Raw genomic sequence first — 25184 nt, forward strand, 5'->3', positions numbered from 1 at the left:
CTTTAAGAAGTGAAATGAGAAAGTGGTATGGTGATTGTTACTCCAGAAATTAGTTGCATTGCAATCTAAAGTGGGCTGAAAATTAATTTCAGTCTAAAGTAAAAGAACATATAATTTTATCCAGGATGAAATTTCATTCAGTCTGATTTCACTATTGGTTGCTTATAACGCTTCTTGGGAGACAAGCAAGTATAACCTACTGGCATGAAAACAGCCTATAAAATGTAATAAAAACACAAGGCTATTAATCTCCCAACTTTGCAAGCTTTCTTTTTGTTGTTTTATTTATTTTATTTCCATTTTCTTTTAAAAAGGGCATATCAACCATAGTATTTCTTCCCACATAATTCTGCTTCTTTTGAAAATCCAGTCTTCCTTTTCTACTTGTTAATTGTTTCTCATGCTATTTATTTATGAAGAGTTGAGAATAGAAAAATTGTGCATGAAATTTTATTCCTTTCTCTAGGTGCTATTGTGTTAGCTAACTGTTTTAGTCTTCTGGTACGGCTATATGAATTAGATGATGCAAATAATTTTAATGTATTGTTTTGGTGCAGTAATCATAATAATGTTAAAATAACTAGGCAAATGAATCATTCTTTGCACTAGAACAAATAAAGAAAAATCTAAGTAAACACTATTCATTTGCAACATTGTATATCAGTTGCCTACTCTCACTTTTATATAGCTCCCAATATCTTTTAAAATGTTTTACATGTTATCACATTTGTGGTTAAAAGCTGTTAAATTGTTCCCCTTTGCCATTCTTTCATTGGGGAATTCAAGTACTCTGAGCAAAAATTAGCTTTCAGGTCATTACAAAGACACTGCTGATACTGTATTTCATACTTAATGAATCTTTATTGGCATCTGGGTCTAACCTTGACTCTGCTTAGTGAATCATAACTTCGCAGTCTCCGAGTAGGTGCTCCATTGTCCTATCAAATTCCAGAGGAAATAAACTTGGTCTTTCCCAGGTATTGGCAATTTCATAATAAGATGCAGTTTTGTGGTTCTTAAAAACAAACAAACAAACAAAAAAATCTGTGCTCCACTAAGACCTCATACCACAGGCAGTTGGGCAGTGTTTATGGTCTTGAGGAAAAGCTCTATACATGTCAAATGAAAGTTACATTAGATTTAAACTTTGTAAACTTAATATAATCTTGTTGTTAATAAAGGTGATGTTCTCAGCTTTTGTAATGTCCTCAGTCATTCTGCTAAAATCATGCTTCTCTATCTCTTCATCCCTGAAGATCTGAAAGCTCGTTCTGACCCTTGGAGTTTTCAATCTATTGAATTTTTTAGGAGAAGATAACAAAGAAATGATGCTTTTATTTTATAAGGTGTAAGCTGGAATAAGTTAAAATGTCCCATATCACACAGTAAATGTGTGACAACTGAAAAGGAACTCAGTTCCATGTCTTAACTTTCAGTATCTTAATGCAGAGCTGGAGACCTCCCCCTCGCTTTTATGGGGCATGGGAAGCCCTTTCAGTGCTTCAGTTGTCTTAAACGGTACTCTCTCCCTTCGCTGCTTCTCCTCCTTGCCCATTAATGCTAGATGGCACTTCCAGTATTTCTCTTCTCTGTAATTCCTTTTGATGTCAAAATAGATAGCATAGAAGAGAAGACAACTATATTGTTGGAAAAATGGTGGGATTCTGAGATGTTAGGTAATAGAAAGCTAGATATGTTTTTAAAAAGAGAAAAATAGTGGTAAAATCCCACCTTCAAGGTGGATTCCTTCAAGGAACAAATTTTGCCTTCGAGATGGTCAAACTTGACATTTATACATGGTGGTGGGGGAATGAAATAAAAAAAAATTATTTGTGTATAGACCAGTTTTTAAATTTCCCATTTAAGTAGAAACACAGGGAAGACATTTGAAATCCTAGAATGCAGATTTTTTAAATTTTTTTTTTTTTTTTTTTTTTTTGAAAAATATATGTATGTTTCTAGTAGGTGAGTACAAATGGTATTGGGATGTAGTAATGGCATCATGATGCAGGAGTGATGAAACAGAAAAGATCATAAGCTTTCACTTAGTGGTGACCAAGGTCTTATGGTCCTAGTAAGACATGTGGCGTGGGCAGTCAGCTGGCTCAAGTCTTCAGCCTTCAGGCTTCATCCGATCAGTCTATATGATCACGTTTTAGACCTCAAAGCCTCACTCGTGATTTGGTAGCTCTGCTCTAGTTTCTGCTGAGGCTTTTCACCTCGTGCTTTCCAGTGTGACAAAGGCTGCTGTGAACTCCCTAATTTCAGTGCAAGCTGTCTACCAAGGAATACCGTAATTTACAGTGCAGCTGCACCTTCAGTGGTGGGTGGTTGGGGTCTTTTTGACCTAGGAAGGCAATAATGAACTTCTAAAGTTCAGAGAAGGGAAGCAAAGACAATGGCAGGTTTGAATGACTTTATTGCAAGTGGATTACATACATGTGGATTCCTCACTCCGTAAGAAAAGAGAACTGAGAGATGGGGTAATAAAAAGGTGTCAGTAACATCATAAATGGTAGGGAGAATTGGAGAGCAAGCAGCTGCTCTGTTTTCTAGTGCAATGCCTAAGGGGGGAAGTCCAGTCCTGCAGACTGGAAGCTTGGCAGGGTACCCTGGAGCATTATCATCAATGTAACTACATTGTTATTTTGTGCTTCCTTCGATTTCTTTTTTTGGCCACTTCTGAGACTGAATGCGGGTCTAGATGGACTCCATGATCTAAGTGCACATACCTGCTCTCAGGTGTAGGAGGGGAACTGTATAGTCTAGCTCTGGAGTAGTTACAGCCTGAAAAGCCCAGACTCAGCAGCCTGCTAGCAAGGAGATAGATTTCTGTGCAGAAAGCTAATTAAACTAAAATGAAGTTAGAAAAGTTCAGAGCTCATCAATTTCTGTTGCAGAGAGGGTGTTTTTTTAAGGTCAGCTCCAATCTAGTATCCATAATGCCCAAATATAAGTGTATGAATGCAGTTTCCCAGATCTTTGGATGAGAACCCCCACTGGTTGGCTGTCATGTATTCAGAGGTGTCTCTCGTTTTTACTAGAAACGCCATTCTTTTCTTGCACACACACAAAAACCTGACAAGTTTTTAATTGAGTTTAATTTTTGACAAGTCAGCTTTGTGCTTTTTGTTTTTATTTTAAATCAAGCTCTATTTTTAAACCTGAGGGCTATTTCCTTTTCTTTAGTTTTGATGTATGTGCAGCTCTTGTACTGATAGCTTTGAGGGTTCATAAAGGACATTTTTGGTTTTGGTTTTTTTTTTTCCCCCAGAAGCCTGCCTTTGGCAAGAGATACTGTTGCAGAGTGGTCTCCAAGCAGTGTTTTGGATCTCTTTCTCATTTTGGCAATTAATCCAACTTGCCATAGGGTGTAGCTAATATTTCTGCTCTGTGGCTGTTTCTTACAATTCAGAATGTGTCGTGATAGGTACTGTGTGATATAAGAGGAAAATGTTGACAGCAAAGGGTTTTGTGGGACTTAGGTGAAATGTGGAATACTGCAATCAAGAGAGAATATTTAAATGTCTCACTTAAACTGTCAGGCAAAGTAGATATGCAGTGATGCATATGTTCTGAGAATACCAAATCTGCTGCATGTACTACCTTCAAAGAGATACTTTGAAATAGGAATTGCAGCTGAAATTAATTCTGTATAGCACTTTCCCCATCTTCTGGAATTGGCATCAAATTTGCCTCAGAACAAGACAAAAACCAGGCAGAAACATAGAAAGCTTCTGGAAATGGTAAAATTCTCACTGGAATTGCAGAACAGCAAAACTAGTAATAAGATTTGGTATATCCTATAACTTTAATACTCCTGTCTACTCTATCTGGAAATCACTTAATTAAAAAAGAAAGGAAGGAATACTACCAAGGCATTTATTAATTTTGGGGTAAGCTGTGTGAAATCTGTCAGTCTGAGTTCACAGTATCCCTGAGCTTCATTTTCTTTGGATTTGAAAATAAACCTTAAACCTCAAGGATGAAGTGCCACCCTGGCTCATTTCATTACTTCAAGCAGATAATAAACCAGCCCAGAATTAGCATTCCCCCCCATAGCCGTGCTGCTTTCCTTAGGTAGCTGTCTTCTGTGAAGAGAGGCTTGCGAGCGGTGGTCTCTTCCATCTCTGTAGCTCTTTTCTGGCTTATATTAGCCCTTTTATACCCAGGAAGGATCTACAGATCTTTGCACGAGCTCTTTAGCTAGTTCCTGGTAATTCCATGAATGCGACTACAGAAGATGTACTTGGGATATTAATCTTCCTACATTTTAATGAGCAAGGCGTACTATTCCTAAACCTTCCCCCTCCACAGTGCACTTTCTCTGCTACCTGAAGGAGCAGCTTGTTTGATTTTGTTTTGTTTTCCTCTCTCTGCGGTCAGGCTGTAGAGACAGTAAGCTTTGTGATTTTTCTCTCAGACTAAAGGACAGAATTAATTGGCTTTGAAGTTCCCAAACCTGTATTTCTGAGTAAGAGATTTACAATGAGTGACTGTGAAAGGGAGCCTCCATGGAAGGCAAATCGCTCTGAAACCAGAGCAGTGCTGGCTGGGTCACAGATGCCGGCTCTGAAGTCTTCTGTTAGTACCTGATGTGAAATTGAAATTGGAATGATTTCCATGTCTCTGATGGAACTGGCTCCTCTCAATGCTGTTAAAGCATCTGTGCAGATGATTATTTTATCCTGGTAGCTCACAGAAAATACTCTGAAATCTTTAAGTATTTATTTACTTATTACCTCCTTAGGGAACCAAAATGAATGAAGTAAACAACTCCAACACCATCAAATTCTCCAGAAAGACTTGGCAGCAGTCTGTATACTCAGACTACTGCGAGCTGTCTCCCTTGTGTCCGGGAGCTGCACAACCCTGGAGATACAGAGCTGTCTGTTAACAAGTCAGGCAAATTCCTCTGCTGTAACCCTACAAAAGTTTTGGAGCTTTTAAAAAAGAAAAGATCCACAATTATTTTTGAGAAAGTGATTTTATGTTTGGCCTTCTTGAGTGGACTTTTCATGAGTAGGCAATGTGAACGATGGGAAGGAGTTTTTATTCTGGAAACTTGACAGAAACAGTCTGAATTTTCAGATAGGAAAACTCATTCTTTTGAACACAGAGCTAGTGGGGTGTTTTGTCTGGTGTTCCCAAACTTCTAAATCCTGATTTGGACAGAGGATGAATTCGAACTTCTTGAATGAACATGTATTGTAGCTGAAACTGAGCACTTCTAAACTTCTGGGATGGAGAGATCTGGGTTCTACGCAGAGATCCCTGAGTGAATTCCACACTCGGGACCCTGGAAAAATAGCTTTCAGATTGCCATTTGAGATTTGCAAATGGATGTGAATAAGTATGCAATTCCAGTGTGAAAAGCATCATTAATGGTTTCATTTCTGTGGTGCAGTGGAACTCTGCACAATAAAAGCCTGCGGGAGGTAGGTTTACCTTTCACAAGAGTAGAATGAACCCTAACAGGAATGCGTGGCAAATAGCCTCAAATTTTCCTTTTATCCACTCCAAGTACCAAGCATGTTGCTTTGTCCTTGCTTTCTCCACTGTATGCAATGTTCATGTGTGGGTTAAGAAAAGCATGCGAATGACTGAAAAGTAACAGCTAAAAAGCAACACCAACTCAAGTAACATTACTAAAATAAAAAAGAAACTGTTGTATATGTAGCATCTTTTGGGAAGAGGAAAAGGGCGTATTTGTGACAAGTGGGAGGCTAGTGTGCCTCTGGAACTTAATATGATGACATTCTTGTATTGTGTCAGAGGTAGTATAATATCCTAATTCAGGTTTGAAATGTGCAATTCGAGCCTATTCATATTTGAAATCAAGCTATTTTGCTACCTATTAATATCTTTTGTAGTTTTTTTTTAAACACAAATTGGTCAGTAAATGTAAACTTCTCTTCTTGCAATTGTTCAAAAATCTGTGCTGTAATAATATTAATATATGGCTTGAAAACACAAGGCTCCTCTGCATTTGAATTTTTAGAGAAAAGCCTTTTAAAATATTTACGTAAAATAATGTGCAAAGACAAAATAGACTGAATAAAGTATGCTTTCTGGATGCAAAAAGCGATGTGAAGAGAGTGTAATGTTTCATGTTATATCATAAAGGTGATAGTTGTTAGGTGCAGGTTGGTTGGAAATGTTTCTAATATTTGTTTTCTCTTTAATGTGAAAGAATTTCACAATTTGTAATGGTTTAGGCAATATTAATTGAGGTGGAAGAAATCTGTAAAGTCTGTTAAATGAGCTGAGAAGTGAATGAGTCCAAGCTACTTTGGGGATGTAAATAGTTAGACGTCTCGGCAAAGCAAACCACATAATTTTTCAAGGTTTGATCTTTATACATAAGCAATATTTGAATATAACAATTGCCACACAAAACTCAAGAATTTAATACTTTAAGGTGGCTGAACAGATATTTTTGTGCAGCTTTACCAGTATACCTGTAGAAAACAATTAGCTGTCTTACAGTGCTAAGGTATCTTTTTTATCCTTTTAAAGGTTGAACCTGAAATAAAATACTATCCATTTTGAAGAAGCGATACTTCCAAATAAGTTTTAGCTCTCGATGTATTAAAACCAAAACAGAAAAAATGCCAAAACCTGAGGTTTATTCCTTAATTTCTGAGTCTGAGTAATGCGATGCAAAAAGAGTGTCTTTGCACTGTGTGTTTCAGGGAAGGTGACTATGCTGCTACCAAGGTTATTAGAGAATTATGCATTTCACCTTTAAAGTCTTATCTGTCACTGCCACTATGGCTTATCATTAGCATATCCTTAGATACTTCCATAGCATCAGAAAAAAAGTAAACATAAAGCAAAATAGAGATGGGAGTCATAAACAAAATATTGTTACTGTTTTGGCTCACTTAGTGTGGTAAATTTTTCTTTAGTTTTTCTGCAGTTTTTTAAAATGGAGATAGAATTATTTAAAAAAACGTACAAACTTGTATCACAATGTAAATGATTTGGGAAACTAGCTCAAACAAGTCTGCATAAATGGAAGTGTTATCTGTGAAAGTGTTTCTAAGGATGGGACTGAAAATGTTCAAAATTATCATATTGGGACTTTCTATTGGGTTCTAACCTAGCTATCTTCCTCAAAATCATTCTTTTAAAATGATGTTGTTGCACATTGATTCACTTTTAAAATCTACTTTCTTGTTCTGATAAAGTACCTGCGTGGTAAAATAATATGGGACAACAACTTTCTTACTTTGGAGGTCATCAAGCAGTAATCTGTATGATGCCTGCATGAACAGGGTAGGGTTGGAGTTGCAATTTCCCGTGACTGTGTTTTTTGCAGACGTTAAAAGTTAATATATACAACGCATATATAAAGTATAATTAAGACATTATGCTATTCTTCCATGTACCTTATCAGATAGTTAAGTGTGATGGTGGTCAGTGCAACCTTTGTACCAAAATGTGATCTAAATTAATATATCAATACCTGTGTTTATACATGGGAGTGTTGCATTACTGTACTTACTAGTACTGTACTATTATACTACTGTGTAAGGGCTTATCCTTTGTTGTTTTGCTGTTTGACTGTGTTAATGAAGAACTGAAATACGTTCCTAGATATATCAGTGGAGACTTCTGGGTTTCAGTGTCTGCTTTTGGAAATCCCTACTGAATGTCTGAAGAAGAAAGCAATATCACAACTTCAAAAAATTGAGGATTTAATTACCATTTACACGGTCTGTTACACGTTTGTGTAATAAAATTGGCCTTGCAAGTTTTATTGGTTTATGGCTTAGCCATCATTCATACTTCTTAAAGATTCATGGGAAACATCTACGTACATATTTTTATTTGAATATCACTTTCCAAATAGACCAAACACCCATTGGAAAAAAAGAGGTTTAAATAACTTAAGAGAATCAGACTAAGCAGCATGTGCAAAAAAAATGCAAAACCCCCAAATCCCAAAGCAACAACAAAAAACCCCCAACCGAAAAAACAACCCCAAAACACCAAAAGAAATTCAGTGTTGAGGCTGCCAAGATAATGATACTGTTCTAGACCCCTAAGCCTAGCCTTTATATGTAAGAGTCCTAAAAAATATTTTTCTTTACTTCCTCGGTCAGCTGAAAACTGTCAAGGGAAGGATATTAAAGACATTAAGCCTGACCACCAGGACATGATTTTGAAAAGACTGTAAATGGCGCATTCTTTAGCAAGTGGTGTAATATGTGCACTGGGAACATGGCAGTCCCCATATGGAAGTCCTGCTGACAGTAGCAAAACACTTTTTAAGCAGTATGTACTGTCATACTGCTCCAAAGAGCTGTGAATTGTGTGATGTGGAAGCCTGGAAGCCTGTACCATATCCCTCTTCCATCTGTGCAGGATGGTTATGGTGCCAGACAGGTAGTAGGCTCTGCTGTGCTCTGCTACCCTTCATCTGCTTTCATAACTCCCACTAGTAAAAGCAGAATTATACTGCTGAAATTCAGTTAAATCAATGAAATTCCATATGGCATGAGGTTAGTCACTTGTTTTCGATACAGCTAGTCTTTAAAGGGGGTGAGCTATTAATTGTGAAGATATTTAGGTTCTTAAAATCAGAAGTAGAGTTCTGTTTAAGTTTCCAGTTTTAATAGATTATGTGTGTTTAATACAACAATTAACAAGAGCAACAGCAACAAAAAAGTCCCCCAAAACTAAAAACCCCTCCAACATTTGTAGAAGATATGTACGTATTTAACATGCTGTTGTAATGTAACTGATTTTCAAAATACCATTTTAAGCTAAAGCTTCCAAATGCTATTCTCCAATATCAGATTAGTTTTCTGTAAAATGAGTAGATCAATTTTTTTTTTAAGCTTTAAAACTGGAATACAGCATATATCTCTATGCTTGAAAATTTTCCCCAAACTCAATCCAACCAAATAGCCCTATAAAGTGTTTGACTTCCCTTTCCCCTCTTGTTTTTGGTAATTCAGTGGCAAGATTACTCACACCTGGTGCTTTTGTTATTTCTCAGTATTCTGATTGCCTCTTGAAGCTCTTCACAATTTCATTCTTCTACAAATGGCTCAGCTGTCTGGAAAAAGGCTGATTGTTGTTTGCTTTTATGAATTTCAGCATTGAGAAGCTCAGTAAAATACTCTTTTGATCTTTCTGTAATTGCATTTGTTTTAACAAAAATATGTCTGCATTTCTGTGTTCATTCTTTAACTTATTAATATGATTTCTTCATATATTGATATCCTTACAAATTAGTCTTGCTTTATTAGTACTGTCTTAGTTCATCTTCTCTACTGTTCTGTGCAAGTTCTGGCTTTTACATTATCTTGTGAAAATAAAAATAATAACAATGTTAATTTCTTTTTTTCACGCTGCTGACTTACAAACTTTTAAAAGTTTCCTTAGGCCCTCTCTTGTCCTCTTTTGGCTCTTCCTTTGTCCTCTGTATTACTTAGATTTTTTGGACCTCTCAGTGTATTTCATACTCATGGGATGGTTTGTTCATTTGCTATGAGTATTTTCTGAGACCTCTATGTACACTTCTAAAGCCTCAAACCATTTTCCAATTATTCCCCAAGAATTTCTCTCCATGTTTTAGGTTGCCTGTAAGGGAGAATTCTACCTGTATTTTTTTGCATTCCTTGGAAGGAATCTGAAGGCTCATCCATTCTATTAATTTCTTTATTACATTAAGTCTTTCACCTTGCTCTGTCAAGATGGTAGCTGTGAGTTAGGCTGGTGACCTGAAGCTCTTTTGGTCCCAGATGATAACATTTTGGGATTTTTTTTTTGGCAATGAGGATATTCTTAGCTGTGGTACTAATATAATTTCAGGGTACATCTGTATGTTCATGTGGACATCTTTAAGTATGATGAAACAATTCTAGTGAGAATGCAGTGTAACTCCTCATCATTCCTCTGCCATCAGCGAATGACTAGGGAATCCATAAACAAGGAAATCCATTTTGTCCTTTCCTTTTCTGATGCTGGCCCAGACTTTTGCTGTTACAGTTACTTTGCTCCAATAGCAAAATACCAATGTAGAATCATACAATCATTTAGGCTGGAAAAGACCCTTAAGATTATTGAGTCCAACTGTTAACCTAACACTACCTAGTCCACCACTAAACCACGTCCCTAAGTGCCATGTCTACATGTCTTTTAAATATCTCCAGGGATGGTGACTCAACCATCCCGGATGGTTTTTTCCATCAGGTACATTACCAGATGTAAAGGTCTTTCTGTTGAAACCATGCCAGTGTAATGTATGATGGATTTTGGTTTTACCCCTTTTTATTTCAGCTATTAACCCCCCCCCACCTCAAAACCCCAAATGAATATCATTGTTTCCAAGGTCAAGCACTGAAAATGCGGGAAATACCAGAGTTAGGGTTGGCAATATGTTATTTGTATTATGATACAATTGTTAATTATTTAATCATTTTTCTTTAGGTCTTCAGACCTAATGCATAGAGCAGACCTACTCAAAGGTTAAATCAGTGTGTATGGAAAAGAAAATTGTGCATAAAAGAACTCATATGTGCATTCCTTCATCTTTTTATCTTTAAACAAATGAGTTTTCCTGTGTAATAGTGAACACTGTGTGCCAGGGCTATCTACTCATAGTATCCTCCTGGAAAAAAACCCCTAGCTCTGATTTCTCTGATTTATGCTAAGAAACCTTGTATATAGCAATCCTAAAGGTAGGGTTTTTTTCAGGTTGGCTTCAGTTGAACCCTATGTTTTGTTCTTCAGTTTGTTTGCTGGGTATAAGTTGCTAAAATAACACAATAAAAATGTTTACTAGGACAGTATTAATTTGCATAAGAAAACAGGCTTTCTTTTTGTTACAGACTATTGCCAAAAGGTGGCAGTCTTTGTCCCCAAAATTTGTGCTGTCTAGAAAATATTATGTACGACAACTATAACTTATTCCTAGCTACGCTAGATAATAAAAATTACTTGTTAAGTAGACATAGAGGGGAAAACCCCTGTATTTGAAACTTCAAGGGTGACATAGCTATAATTATATTTTATTTTGACAGTGGAATGTTAAATAACAAGGCTTGGAAGAGAGCAGTGATGGGGAAAGAGCACTTCACCAGTAGACTGCTAATGAGCAAGAACTACTTACGTTTCAGATTCGGTTAGTGCTTTAAGCGTTTCACATTTTGGAGATGTTATTAGGATCTGGCACACTAGATCAGTAAGTTGCTGTGTTCATCAAGCAACACGATGAAATGCAGAGAAATAATTCACTTGCATAAAAATTCATGGTACAGTAGTTGATTTTCCTTTCCAAGTGTCCAGGTAGATCCCAGCAAAGCTCAGCTGGTTTCTGTACAAATTAGTGTAAAAACCTATCTGATGATAAATGATAGCCTTTGCTAAAGAACTGCAAAAAACCTGGCTATGTATTTTGTATTTTAAATAGTAGTTCTTTTGAGTCGGGGGTTGGTTTTTTTTTTTATGATTGGAGAGGGTGTCAAGCAAAAGGATTTTATTCATTTTAGACTCCAACCTTGCAATCATATTTAACTACCTCTATTCATATCTATACAGACACTTAAAAAGCTATGATACTGTGTTCAACCACTGACTAGAAAGTCACCAAAATTTTATATGAAACTGTTATTGTCTTTACATTTACGGGTAAAACTTGCAGCATGTTTTTGGGGATTGTTCAGGACAGTGAAGTGATATATACAACTGTATATACACCACATTTGTGTAGTGATCACAGCTGAGGGCACGTACCTCTATCACTTGCCGCCTCACCGAAGCCCCAGCAGCTCTGTTGTACCTCACCCAGTGGCCCAGTGTCTGCATCAAAGCCTCCTCCTTCCAGAGCACTTGCAGCAGCCCTGCAGTGACCGTCGGTGGGCTTCGAATGCAAAAAGCTGTGTCTTTAACAACTGGTCAAGGAAGAGCAAAACTTGGAAAACTCCTCTGCACTCAGGTAACTTTGTAGTGGAACCTCCTCACAGAGGAAAATGCTACACGGATGTCTGTCTGCTCCCTGGGCAAGCGGGTTGTGCAGAGAGGATGGGCTTTTTGGTTGGGCTCTGTCAGACCTGGAGTAAAGCAAGGGTTTATTCCAGTTAGTTCGCGAAATATCTGAGTAGTCTAGAAAGCTTAGGAATGTTAGTAACATGCTGACATTTGTTAATGACCTTATGGCATTGACTTAAAAGTGAGGATAACTAAGAAATTTTAGGAGAACTTACTAGTGTAATACTTTGAATTCAAAAGTGTGGTAGGCAAATTGCTCGTAAAAAATGGAAGATTGTACAGAACCATGGAAAGAAGAGTGTAAACTGAGTTGTAATTTCCTTTATAAATATTTGTGTTTATTATATTTGCACTATCTCTGTATACTCTCTGTAATTACACTGAATCTTTCTCCTAAGGCATTTCAGTCAATTCTTATTTCAGATCACCTACCAATAGTTACAGCAGAGCACTGAGAAATTTTCTGATGCGAGAAGTCATTGCTCTGTCTTTATTTGTAATTTTTATTACTGTTTATTGGTCCTTATATAATCGAGGTCTTATATAGTTTATATGGACTGTGTCATGTATCAGAAAGTGAAAAAATCCAGTTGGTGAGAACTCATTCTGAACCATTTTAGTGTTACACAGAAGTGTTCTTCATTTTAATTTGGTATTTATTTTTTCAAGGGTCTGTGATGAAAGCCTAATTACTGAGCATGTTTGACTCATCTTTGTATCCTGGTGCAGTAAAAACAATAATTATAATGTTTTTGTTGTAGAAAATATATTTCATTTAATCTTCATTTCAATAGTATTACATTTTTTTCATGACAGATACTGCAAATCACTTTATTCAGTTTATTACTCTGGAATGGGTTGTAACTGCTAAAAGGGCGTGAAAGACACTATTTAAAAGCCAAATCTAATACATAAGTCTTTAAGAGAGATTGCCCACCAGATTGAATAACCAACGGATGAGAAATTTCACAATCTAACGTTGCACGAATACACCAGGTCTATCATCAACCCCTTTCACTGGCATCACTGGGGTTACACGAAGGTAACGTCTAAGGCTGGCCATATGTGTTTGCTTAAGGCAGTCGCCTGCTATCACCCCCCAAACCCTGTCCCCCATTCTCATACCTGGCCCTGGCCATGCTATTGCCAGTGCCGGGTATAGGTTTATTGGAGTGTACAAAGTCAAGGTGTTCACAGAGGCTTCAGCCTGCAAAGCGTAGGCAGCTTCACGGAATAAGCATTTAACAAAAGGGAAATCTACCTCCATATGGAACCAGAGAGCTAGCTTAGATCTTTTCTTTCTCCTTTGTGTGTCTCGTTTTCGTGATTCTCCTACACTAGTGTGTGGGTTTTCGATTGGAAAAACAGGGAAGGTAAGGAGCATCAGCAGTTACAGGTCTTCAGGGCTTCATGGTTTGTTAGGAAAAAAAGCGTTTTGCACATTTCTCAGGGTCAGAGTTGACTGGGAGTTAAAACTGCTTGTAGCAACATTAATGACCTCGGTGGTTTTGTTCTTGTTAGGACGTTTAAGGTTGGAGCACGCTTGCTGATTGTAGGTGAACGTATGGCTGAAGAGCCTGTGGTGGTGCCTGAGGGAGCCGTTCAGCTAATACAGGAAGCCTTGCCAGCAGCATGGGGTGGTTTGCTATTCTCCTATAACCCAAAATAAGTGGGAAACTATTGTTATAATTTACGCACTGCCTCTGCAAACATAAGGTATTAGTTTTTGTCGGCGCGGTTGCAGTCTTTGGTTGTCACTTTTTGAACTTGCAGGTGTTATTTAGCTATGTGAAGACTGATATTGCTCCCCAAGTGCATTTTAGAAGTACTTTGAGAGTCAAGAGGAAAAATTATTATGAAAATTGGGAGTATTCTATGAAATGAGTTCCCTAGGTCATAGCAAAATCTAGAGGTGTGTCAAACTTAATGGAAGTGAGGTGCTGTGTTGCATATTTTACTCCGTTTTCCGAATAAACCTACATACAATAATTAAATGCTGAACATTTCAGCTGATAAAAACTAATTAAGAGGTGAAAGTATAGCAATCTTTTAGTTGCTAGGAGAATACAAGTTACAAGACTTTTCTTAATAAAAACCAAAATACCCACAGGATTTGAACTCATTACCTTTACAAAGTAAAGCAGATAAGGTTTTGACTATCCAATGCAGTCTTTCCTTTGGGTTTGGGAATTTGCAAATGTTCCTTTAATTACAAGGGCAGTTTAATATTGTTCTTGAGATAGAGCAAAAAATACTGACTATTATTACAAAAAGATTTATTTAAAAAAAAATAATAAACGAATAGCTGGGATGGAGTCTGTAGCTATATATAGGCTTGTAAGCCTATATATAAGCATGACTTTGGAAAAGTGATGCCCGTGTATTATTCTGTGACTTCAGCATTAATTCATAGTGTATGAGAAAATCCTTCTAGGTACATGGAACCAATGTCTAGTTACTAAGTGTGGGCATAAGATCCCAGGATTGATCAGCCAGATAAATGCGTGACCAGAGAGTTTCAAAGTTGCCTTTTTTCCTTACTGGACCTGCCAGAATATACAAAATTATGAAAAGACTAAATTATCACTTAGTCTGAAAGTTGCTTTTGTAATTAATTCCAGCATCTTCAACAGCAATCAATTCCAGCATCTTCAACAGCAATCAAGTCTTCAGAATGATGAAGTATGGTCCAGGAGACCAAAAAAGCTTGGAATTTTATCTTTGAACTTCAGCTGATTCCAACAAAGAAACAAGGGGAAAATGCATTGGTTTACCCCTTTTAAAGTAATACTGATGTTCTTTTCATTAAGACTCTATAGCACTCCTATGCTTGGGAACCAACTCTTGAAATTGGCAGGGATGTGGCCTTGACACAAGGTTTTCTTTGAAAATCTGTTCCAGCTGGATCAAGTTGTTATCATTTGGAAACTCTGCACATAGAGGCATATGGCCATTAGAAATGTATCAGAGCAAAACTGTCTGTAAGTGAAATCTTTGAAAATTCTTTGCACTGTGATTTTTTTCAGTACATGGTTGAACAAGACTTTCCTGCAATTGTGCCATTAGTTTCTTAGGGCTTGAGCCAGCAGCAGGCAGGGGAAACAAAGTCTTTCTCTCCTGAGGCACTGTCAGTGCATCCACATGCCTTCTAGACCCAGGAGAGAGATTAAGGAGGCTTAAGGAGAGAGATTTCTTGTCTCATCTCTCTCTGTATTCATGTTAGGGCACTGGAAAATGGAGGGTCAGCGGCTAAAGGAGTCTGTTGATGGTTTTAGGAGAGGCTGAGGAAGGTACTAGCACAAGGAGAATGGAGAATAATGAGATGACTTAAGGAGACAAAGGGAACAGGATTGGACTGTGCTGGGATTTATAAATATAAATGGTAAAAGATAGTCTAGATGCACTCAATGAGATTGTACAGGGAATAGGGAAAACTGGAAATATAAGTTGGCAGAGTGAGGAATGAGGAGGTATTGGTAGGGGCCTGGAAGAGGCTGGTCATGGACATGCTTGGTGGTGTGGACGCCAAGGCTAATATAGAATCATAGAATTCATGTATTAGCATGTTCATGACCAGCCTGAAGAAGAAGGAAGAATAATTAGTAGGTGCTAGAGAAGAGGTGGAGAATACTATGGAAAACTTTAGCATTGGAGTTTGGAACAGGCAATATGAGCTTAATGAGCTCAGGATGTGGAGAGGGGGGTAAGAAAGAAATAGGAGTAGCTCTAGGGCCATGGTCAGATAGGAAAGGAACAGGAGTAAGCCATGGTTATGTTTGAAGGCAGAACTGGGTACAGTGCAGCATTGAAGTGGGCTAAAGAATCTGTGCCTATATAACCTGAGCTGCAACACTGGATTTCTAAGTCTCAGGTGAACGCTTGCAAAATCCATTACTGATACATATAGAAATGGATGCCAACTGCTGTCACTCTGTTAGTGAGGACTGCAAAGGTCTTAAATGTTATTTTTCAGTGTTCTAACCAAGCAAAACTATATGAACAAAATGATACTTTAATACTGGGGATTGAAGTTAGAGGCAACTTCATTCTGGTATTTCCTAGCTTAGGTTGGCTTTGCATCCATAGTAATGTTTAAACTTTTTAGTGTAATGCTTTTGTTACAAAATTTAGAAATATAACAATGCTAATACTCATTTGTTTAAATTCTCAGGACAGTTATTGTGAGAGATGGAATATTTGCTACAGTATCTTCCCTGTATCCCCGTTTTAAACTGGCTCCAGGTATTGAAGAGATACCACCCCTTTATTTCATGAAGTACTTCTTTCCTCACATGTTTGCAGTAATACTCTACTTGCTTCAATATCTAGCTTAGAGAATTCCACTTACAATAGGGAGCTGGGAATGTTTTAGTAGCAAACTCAGAGTTTGATTTTCCTTTTCTTTTTAAAAAAAAATTTCTGTTTAATTTAGTCTATCAGCAGGAGAAATCCTGACCCTGTGGGAAGTAAAAACCAATGGTCCAACTGACTTCACTTGAGAGAGAGTAATACCTACTGTTTTCATGGCTTCGTTTAAAAGCAAAGACAAGGCTCAGTGTTTTGTGATTGAGTGCTGGGCTAGGCAATGGAAATAAGTCCCTGCAAACGCTGGAACTGACCTTTGTTTTGAGTAATAAATCTTGAAGGGTTTTTGCTGTTGTTGTGTGATAGTAATCTGGTTGGAAACTGGAAGAAGGACAGTATATCATAGCTGATTTTGTTGAACTAGACCACAAATTGCAAGCTGAATTTGAATTAACTTGAGGGACTGAGCCTTAGTGCAGAGGTGAGGAAAAAGCTGAGAGAGGGAACAAAGCAAAGACAATTGGTTTCACTTGGTGCTTCTAAATGTAAACAGAACAGAAACACCTTGACTAGTCCCAGGGCTGCTGTCAGGACAACGTGTTGTCTCAAGACTCCTTTCCTCTATTGAGTGAGCATGGCAATACTTCCACTTCTCTTTACCTCATTTATGTTGCACATATGGTGTGGGATTCATCTCCCTTAACTTCTCATTCATATGAAGTTAAACATCTAATGAAGAAAAGAGTGAAGGAAAAGCTCCAAAGTTCTTCCCATATCTTATGAGCTATTTTAGAATGGGACAAGCAGCACCTTTGGAGTTTTCTGTCTCTACATATGAAGGATGTTTAGTTAACTTGTGTAGAGAGATGATTAACTTTGAAATAATTGAAGTTAGGTGAGAGAAATCCTACCAATGGAGAAATTTGCATTAAATGAACTTGAATGAAAACAGTTATCCCAAATCTTTCTTCAGCAATATCTGCCAAGCATCCAGCAATGGTGTTGAGAGCTGTCAGAGCTGAGGGCAAACTATTTTTGCTCAGACATTGTGTAAGTCCTCACTGTACTCAAATGCTGAAAGACAGTCTGGCATTATCCAAACGGGATAGTGATTGTGCCAGGTAAAGAGTGTGACCTGTGGTAGCTTAAATGTGTGAAAAAGATTAATAAATCAGATATTTTAATCTAGTGATTTCAGTACAGGGACAGGACTAAGGATCATAATGGTACTTACAGATTCGTATTGAGTAAATATATATAAACGCATGTATACGCAGGTGGATATTTAGACGCATACACAGGCCAGCTTACCTTGATTTTGGAAGGTGTTTCACAAAGTAACATTGTAAATATGTTTTTAAATTCATGAGGAAGAGAGCAGTACCAGTTGTGAATTATTAATTGAAAGCAAAACTTTACAGATTGTGTTGCCATGTTGCAAGTGGAATTAAAAAGATACATAAAGGTATTTACAGAGAATTACCCAACCTTGGATGAATACATGATTGGTGTGAAATACTGAAGAACATTCCCCTTGGCCCTGAGTTGGGAGAGGTGGCTGAAGGAGCTGGTGGCTGCTGTACCCCAGGCAGGCAAATCACATTTTAAATAGCTCTGAAACAGCTGTAAGTTGTGTCTGCAGCTGAACTGATTCTTTGATGTCTGGGACATATGGAATGAAAAGTATGGAATAAAACCTTATTTAGCACATCATTCCTTTCTGCTCTGTGGTAGACATAATAACATGGTAGGAGCAGATTTGATAATCTGCATATTTTGTATCTGATGTATTGGCTTTGTGCAGCCTTTTGAGCACAGCAGAACTCAGTAAAAGACAAATGTGTTACCTTCTTCGACTGCAGTCTTCCTTCTATGCCACGGTAATCTCTAGGTTCCATAACTAAATATAGTGTTGACCTAGTTAAGTTAGAAACGCATCTAATTACTCAAGGATTGTTTTAGCCACTGTTATGCAATTTGCGAGTTTCATGTGCTTTAATCCACTTAGTTTCATTTCTGTTTGTCCAGCTCTTTGCTGAGCTGAACTCTATGTTGCTTCAAAAAAACCAGCTAGCACTCTAACAACGATCAACCTGAAAATCTGCCAGTCTCAAATGAATATGTGGATAACTGAAGTTATTTCCAATAATTGCATATGCTAAGCTTTTAATTTATTTTTATCTTTTATTTACAATTTCTGCTTTGATTGTGCTTTGATGCAGCACTTACTGTGGCTGAGCATCGTCTAGTTGAGTTGTTGTAGTAGAATTTGATAGTAGTCATAGAGCAGTCTTTTTTTTTTTTTATGGCATTGGTTGCAAGGTTGAGATCTGTCTTAAGCTACAAGCACTAGGAACTCTAATATCAAGGTAACAGGAGCTAAATAATTTTCAGCACATCTTAGCCACAGCAACAGCAATTTTAGTGGTAGAATTTCCTAGAAAATACCTCATCACTGAGGAGAACAGAGTGGGAAATAAAATATGCTGCTGGGCTTTCTGAAAAGAAGAAAATGTCCATGTCCCAACCCCCCCCCACCCAATGTCAAGGATTAAAGCAGACAAATTGCAAGTGTGTTGTCATTGGCCTGTCTAAAAATGCATGTGTTTCTGATGGTAGCAAGTGTTCCTCCAAGGTCAGCATCAGTCTCTGATACCTATAATACTTTTCCATTGGTTACGGCAAACGTGCAAAGCTATTTGCAATAAAATAGTGAGACCAAGAGGCCTGTTTGCACACTGGTACATTCCTTGCTGTGTTACATGATACTGTTTTTGAGCACAGGAAATAATAGCGATACTGATGAACAACATCAAATATTCTCTGTTGGCTTCTTTACCTTCTCCAGTAAATGAACTGTGAAAGAAGCAAACCCCAGAACTCTGATGGAAGTGAGGAGGACTTGCGACAGAATTACCACCCATGCCAGAATATTACCTAAGCTCACTTAATGCTAATAAATCTTGTTCTTTCCCGAAACAGCCCAAGCTTTTCAGAAGTTTTCAAAGCACCTGCAGCCTTACAGGTTTCCTGGAAAGGAAATCCCTTTTTCACTTCTGAAATGAACCCCAGAATGGCGAAGTCATAGGAAGGTACCTGGGTAATGTTTTTAAACTTTGATAGTCTATTACTGAGTGCTCCCACATGCACAGCATAGGCTTCTCATGAAGAAGCCAGTGAAGAAAATTGCTCTGATGATTGAAACACAAGTTCTGGTTTCTCTCCCAGGAATATACTCAACTGCTGAACTATGGTTTAAATAGTTGTCTGGCTGCACTTTAGGAAATATTTTTGGCATGGCCACAACTCAATTACTATAAATTTTGATTGGAAATTAGATGTTCAAATCAATAGTAAGGTTATTAAAATTGCACCGAGTATTTCATGTGAAGAAGGGTAATTATTGATAGTTACAAGTATTTTCCGTTTACAGAATACTGCTGCTGTTTGCTTGGTAATGTACCAGAAAACTTGCTACAAAATATGAAAGAAAGAAGCTCTTAAAACCAGGAATTAGCTTTCCTTTGTTTTGCCTACCCACTGTCTTTATTAACAAAGTTCGTTTACATTTGATTAAGATAGCAATCCGTGTTACAATTCCATATGTAGGAGTCTGGAGACAGGATTTTAAAGTTACACAAATTCCTGGGGTTTTTTCCTATACATTGTTTTTGGTTTTTTGGTGTTTTGGTTTTTTTTTAAGACAAACCTCAGTACAGTATATTCATGGTTTTTTCTTGGGTTCAGACTTTTTTGTTATTTTTAATAAGGATGTTTTTTAATTATTTTTTACTTCCAAAACACATCTCAAATCAGCCTTGAAGTTATATATACAAGATTTGTATAGGAGGTGAACCTCAAACAGATCTGATGCCATGGGAAAATGATGAGAAAGTGTGTTAGGGTTCAGGGCTATTTTTTGCTGTTGGCTAAATGCATTTAGATGCTAGGATATAAGAGCCTTCTACAGGTTTATCTACACTTTTTTAAATTACTATGATATCCCAGTGGTCAGAGCAGGGTCAGAATTGGTGTTCCCTGTCAGGCATACTCTGGATGAAGTTCTCATAGACTTAAAATGATAATACTGCATTGTTCAGGACAATACGGAGGTAACAGCTCAAACTGGCAAGATTCACATAATGTACTGAAAGAAACATTAAGGCGTAGTCTAGTGAGTTTGGGAAGGATATGTTAGTAGAAGGGCTGCTGACAAGTTCACATTTTTTAACTGACAGAACTGAAGCTGTGCTTCTTAGTTATTTTTGTAGCAGTGAGGCATGAGCTTGGGACTGAGTAAAGAAGGAGCATCTACAATTGAGAGGGTAGATCTTTCATTTTCTGTTTAAGTACAGCACAATATAGCACTTTGGTATTTTGAAATGAAATTTTATCATGTTGATGTTATGGAATGTAAACTATTAATGTTATGGACCGAACACCTAGTTGATGCTAGTTATAATTAAGGTAGAGCAGTCTTCTGTCCTTTTCTGAAATTTATAGCAGTTTGGCATGGAGAAGGGCAACTTCTAGCAGCATCTCTGGTTTTATGTGTAGTCGTTGGTTTATCTTAGAAAAATAGAAAGGAAACAATGAAATACAAATGTGCTTCTTCAAGATTTGATAGCTGAAAAGAGAGAAGGACATCAGTCAGCATTTATGGATAAAGGTTATGACCCTCTGCAGTTCAGGAGTTCAGCAACTGTTTCAAACTTTATGCCTGTGAATTTATTTAATCTAACTTCAAAATGGGATTCTAATGAAGAATCATCATTGAAAAGTAAACCGAAACCCTTACAAGGCACATGGATAGAGAAAAGATCTTCTCAGAAGCTAAAATGGGTACCCTATGCTCTGGATATTTGCATGATGCTTTTCCTTGAAATTGTTATTTTCTTCTTCATTTATTTTCACCTTTCTGCCCATCTGTTCCATTTCCCCTTTACTTGCTGTTGGATTCTTTTTCTCCCTTATCCATTCTGTTTCATTCACCTTTCCTTTGCTATCTCTATAACAACCTAGCTTGAATGAGAATTTATCTGGGAATATCAGTTCACTGAAATTAAAATATCATTTGTCAAGAAAATTACCCTATTCAGAGATAGCTCAGTGATTTATCTTTTTTTAAATGTTATTGAGAGGAAACAAACATTTCTTCTTCTTCTTCTTCTTTCAGCCTTCTCTACATTAACTGTGATACTATTACTACTAAAAATACCAAACATTGACATTGTGTTTTGGTGACTATTTTGGGTTGTTTTGGGGTGTGATATTTGTTCATGCCCTGTTTTTATCCATGCTGCATTGTGATATGCTGGATAAGTCAGTTAATCTTTCTCATATTTACACATATTGGGAAAGTTATAAGGATTAGTTCCTTAATTGGGGGAACCTCAGTTGAACCGTGCCATAGAATGGGAGAATTGTTCTTTATCTAAAGATTATGTGCTGCCCTTGACTTGTCTGTGCATGCACAGGCAAACACCTTTCCACATATAGAGCTAAATACTCCTAAAATATAGATCCTTAAGTGGGTGTAACTCTAATGATGCTCACTCAGTGTTCATAATTCATTCCATGTAAATGCATATAGATAACTCACAATTCCCTTCAGGATAACCACAGCTTGGTAAGCATTTACTTGCTACAGCAATGATTTTAGAGCATGTTTACTCAAATGAAAATATATTGGCATTTGCATTAAGAGTGTCTATAAACTATTAAGTTAAAATTGCTAATCATGCTGATGTTGAGGATCATTGCTAGATAACTGTTCAGTCATTAAAATATTTTTAAAAGGGATTTTTGTCCTCAATATAAAAATGTTGCAGTATTACATGTGGGTTTTGTATTTTTGCCCCCAGAGTTTTAAGGAATTTCTTCCGTCATGCTTCATCCCTTTGAGGACTTCTTTAAAAGAAAAATAAAACAAAAACACCCCCCCCCACCCCAGCCCAACAAAAGACCACCAAAATATTTGTATACCATTTCTTCATTCTGATATCATCTGTGTATATCCACTAATATGTAAATTTCTGGATTTAGGCTTATTACTTGCTTACCTTTTCTGTAGCTCTCCCAGATTCTCACTGTCTCCTTCAGAATGGTGTTGAGATATTTCAAGCAAATTGTGGTTAAGGACTATTACATAGAAAATGTAGCATATGCTTGTGTTGTCTACATTCAGTGTACTAAAATTTTAACTTTCTTATGAGATTTGTGAGAGTGAAGCACGTAGTGTGCATGCATGTTTGTGTCTACATCTTCAAGAAAATATATGTCTCGGTAGATTGTTTGCTTTTTTGTTCTGTTTCCTGTAAAGAATGTTGCTGAAATGTATGTGCTTTTTTTTTTTTTTTTTAAAGAACAAATGTAACAACTGAAATCTTAATGAATAAATCAATAGAGTACCAATCAGTACTTTTCATTTCTGAGCTGCCCTTCTTACCAGATGTTTCTACTATTACCCATGTTATGCTTCTCTAGCTATTTCTTACATGGGGGGATAAATCTTAGTTTAAATTTATTTCACTGAGGCAAAAATGTAATTGAAACACATTGGGATCAATACAAACTATATAAGAAGCCATGAATTATTTTTCTAGCCCACTAGGTACTAATATCTACGTACTGGTATCTCATGAAATACTATAATAATTTTTCTTCCAGTGAGTAAGTAAATATTTCAACACAGAAAGAAAAACATGTTTCTCTTTTTCCTCTATTAATTTCTGTATGAAGAATTTTTTTGAACCTTCTTTCACTTTTTTTCCTCTCAAACTCATCAGAGTCATGATCTTTTGTATTAGATGTTCACAGAGTAGTAATGCAACTATGGTTTTATTAAAAGGAGTACACACCTGCAGAAATGTATTGAATTAGAGTAGTTACTTTACATAAAATGCCTTTTTCATACTTGAAAAGTGAGGGCTAGATTTATAAAATACTTTCAGCAGATCACTAACATGCTAAAGATGGACTTCTGAGACCCTTCAAATGTTTAAGAATCTGTTTCAGTTGCTGTGAGGCTTCCCCCTCAGAATAGTTAATTTGTGTTACTTCTCTTTTTAAATTCTAAATGTAAAAAACCTGTGGGTCAAATTAACGCCTGACAACCTTTCAGATTGCAAGGTCTGGTTTTACTACTGTTCATACAGTACAGGAGCAGTAGGAACAATTCCACAGAACTTCACTGTTTCATTTGAAATATTTTTCATGGCTTCCCCTTGTGTCGCCCGCTGCGATGCATCGTTAGTTGTTGGGTTCTTTTACCCGTGTATGTGTATGCGGGAAGGTGAGCTGTTACATTCTTCAGTTCAGTTCTGCTTTGATTTACCCGGTGGTGGAACCATTTCAGTTCAGTTCCAGTTTAGGTCAAAAGGGTTTGCTAAGACCAGCTGGGTTTACATGGGACAAGATTTTTAAAGGCGGAAACAGTCAAGTGGCAGGGCTGTATGCACAGCACGGGGCTCTGGGAGGTGGACTTCATTTGCTCGCCCGTGCTCTTCCATATCAACCTACGCATCAATGGAGTTTCCAGTTTTTAATCAAATCTTTGAGATCTGTAGCCCTGCGCTAAAGAAAACGGTATGAAGAACCTTCTCAGTGGGGTCTGCAGGGAAGGTGCAGAAGTCCAGCAGAGGACGGAGGGTTTAGCGAGGCTTGTGCTGACCCGTGGGTAAGCCACGCGGTGAGACAGAGATGCGAACGGGAAGGCTGTGACATGCTGCTGCTCTGCAGACCTCGGTGAACACAGATGCTCCCTGTAACCAACGCGGCTCTGCTTTAATCTGTCAGGTTTTGTTGAACCACTTATTCTGAATTGGCAACCAGAAATATTTTTCTGGTTCGGTTTCCATATAGTTCAAATTGTATAGCAATCTATATGAGTTCTGATTCCATTTTGATTTATATTTAAAGACATGATAAAAGTGCATACAGTTCTGAAAAGGGGAGCAAATGTGTGTATGGCTGTCCACTCTGTGTACCATTAATGAGAGCCTGTAGCTCATTTGCTTCGTGATAGAAAATATTTGAAAATATATGTGTGCCAGTGTCTAATAGATCAAAGAAAATAGAGGTATTATAATGACTGTTTAGTGACAGGTCATTCTTTGATTAATTTTGGGTTGTACATATATGAATGTTCAGGTAGATTAAATAAAAACTAGGAGTTACTTCCATAGTTAAAATATTCAGAACTGTAAAGAACCCTGAATAAAACCTTAGAAAGGATATAATGTCTTTTCACAAGAGAATGTCTGCAGCAAACCCCTATATGAATTAAATTTTTCAAGTAGCTGTGTTTTAGTGCAACCCCTTTTTTTTTCCCTTCAGATGATAGTGGTAAGGAACAATAACTACTACAGGGAATTCTGGATATTATCAAGAGGAAAAAAATACTACTGAATTGCTGTCATTCAGTAAATATTACTTCTGTAATTGCAGAAAAATCTTGCTGTGATTATGCGCCATGTTAAGGTAGTATGTAAAACACTTCAAATCTGCTAAGTACAAAAACCTGGTCTCTGTTTTTCTAATATTTTATATTTGATGTGTTATTTAGAAATTCCTTTTTATTTCAGTTGCTTGCAATCAAGTGCATTATTAGGAAATACCTCCTATTTTAATTTGCAGAAAGATTTGAAAAGGGCTCCTATGTGCAAAATGAGGTTCAGTGTGAAAGCAACTTTATTTTGTGTCCTCTCAAAAATCACTATTGGAACAAGAGCTGCAGGGTGCTGAGCACTAGTGGAAAAAATTACCTTCTTTCCCTTTATTTATTAGTAGTTGAGCTGTTTTGAGAGTTTTATACCACCAATCATGGATGCTGAGGGTTTAAAAAACTTGGTCTTTTTTTTTTTTTAATCTGG

The 25184-nt window shown here is 37.1% G+C and overlaps 1 protein-coding gene across 6 annotated transcripts in view; it reads left to right on the plus strand.

The window, feature by feature from the left end:
• CACNA2D3 (calcium voltage-gated channel auxiliary subunit alpha2delta 3) overlaps positions 1 to 25184 on the plus strand; it is a 481763-nt gene that overhangs the window by 124733 nt on the left and 331846 nt on the right. The window lies entirely within an intron of this gene.

Source organism: Aquila chrysaetos, chromosome 20 (assembly GCF_900496995.4).
Source record: "Aquila chrysaetos chrysaetos chromosome 20, bAquChr1.4, whole genome shotgun sequence".
Lineage (NCBI taxonomy): Eukaryota > Metazoa > Chordata > Aves > Accipitriformes > Accipitridae > Aquila > Aquila chrysaetos.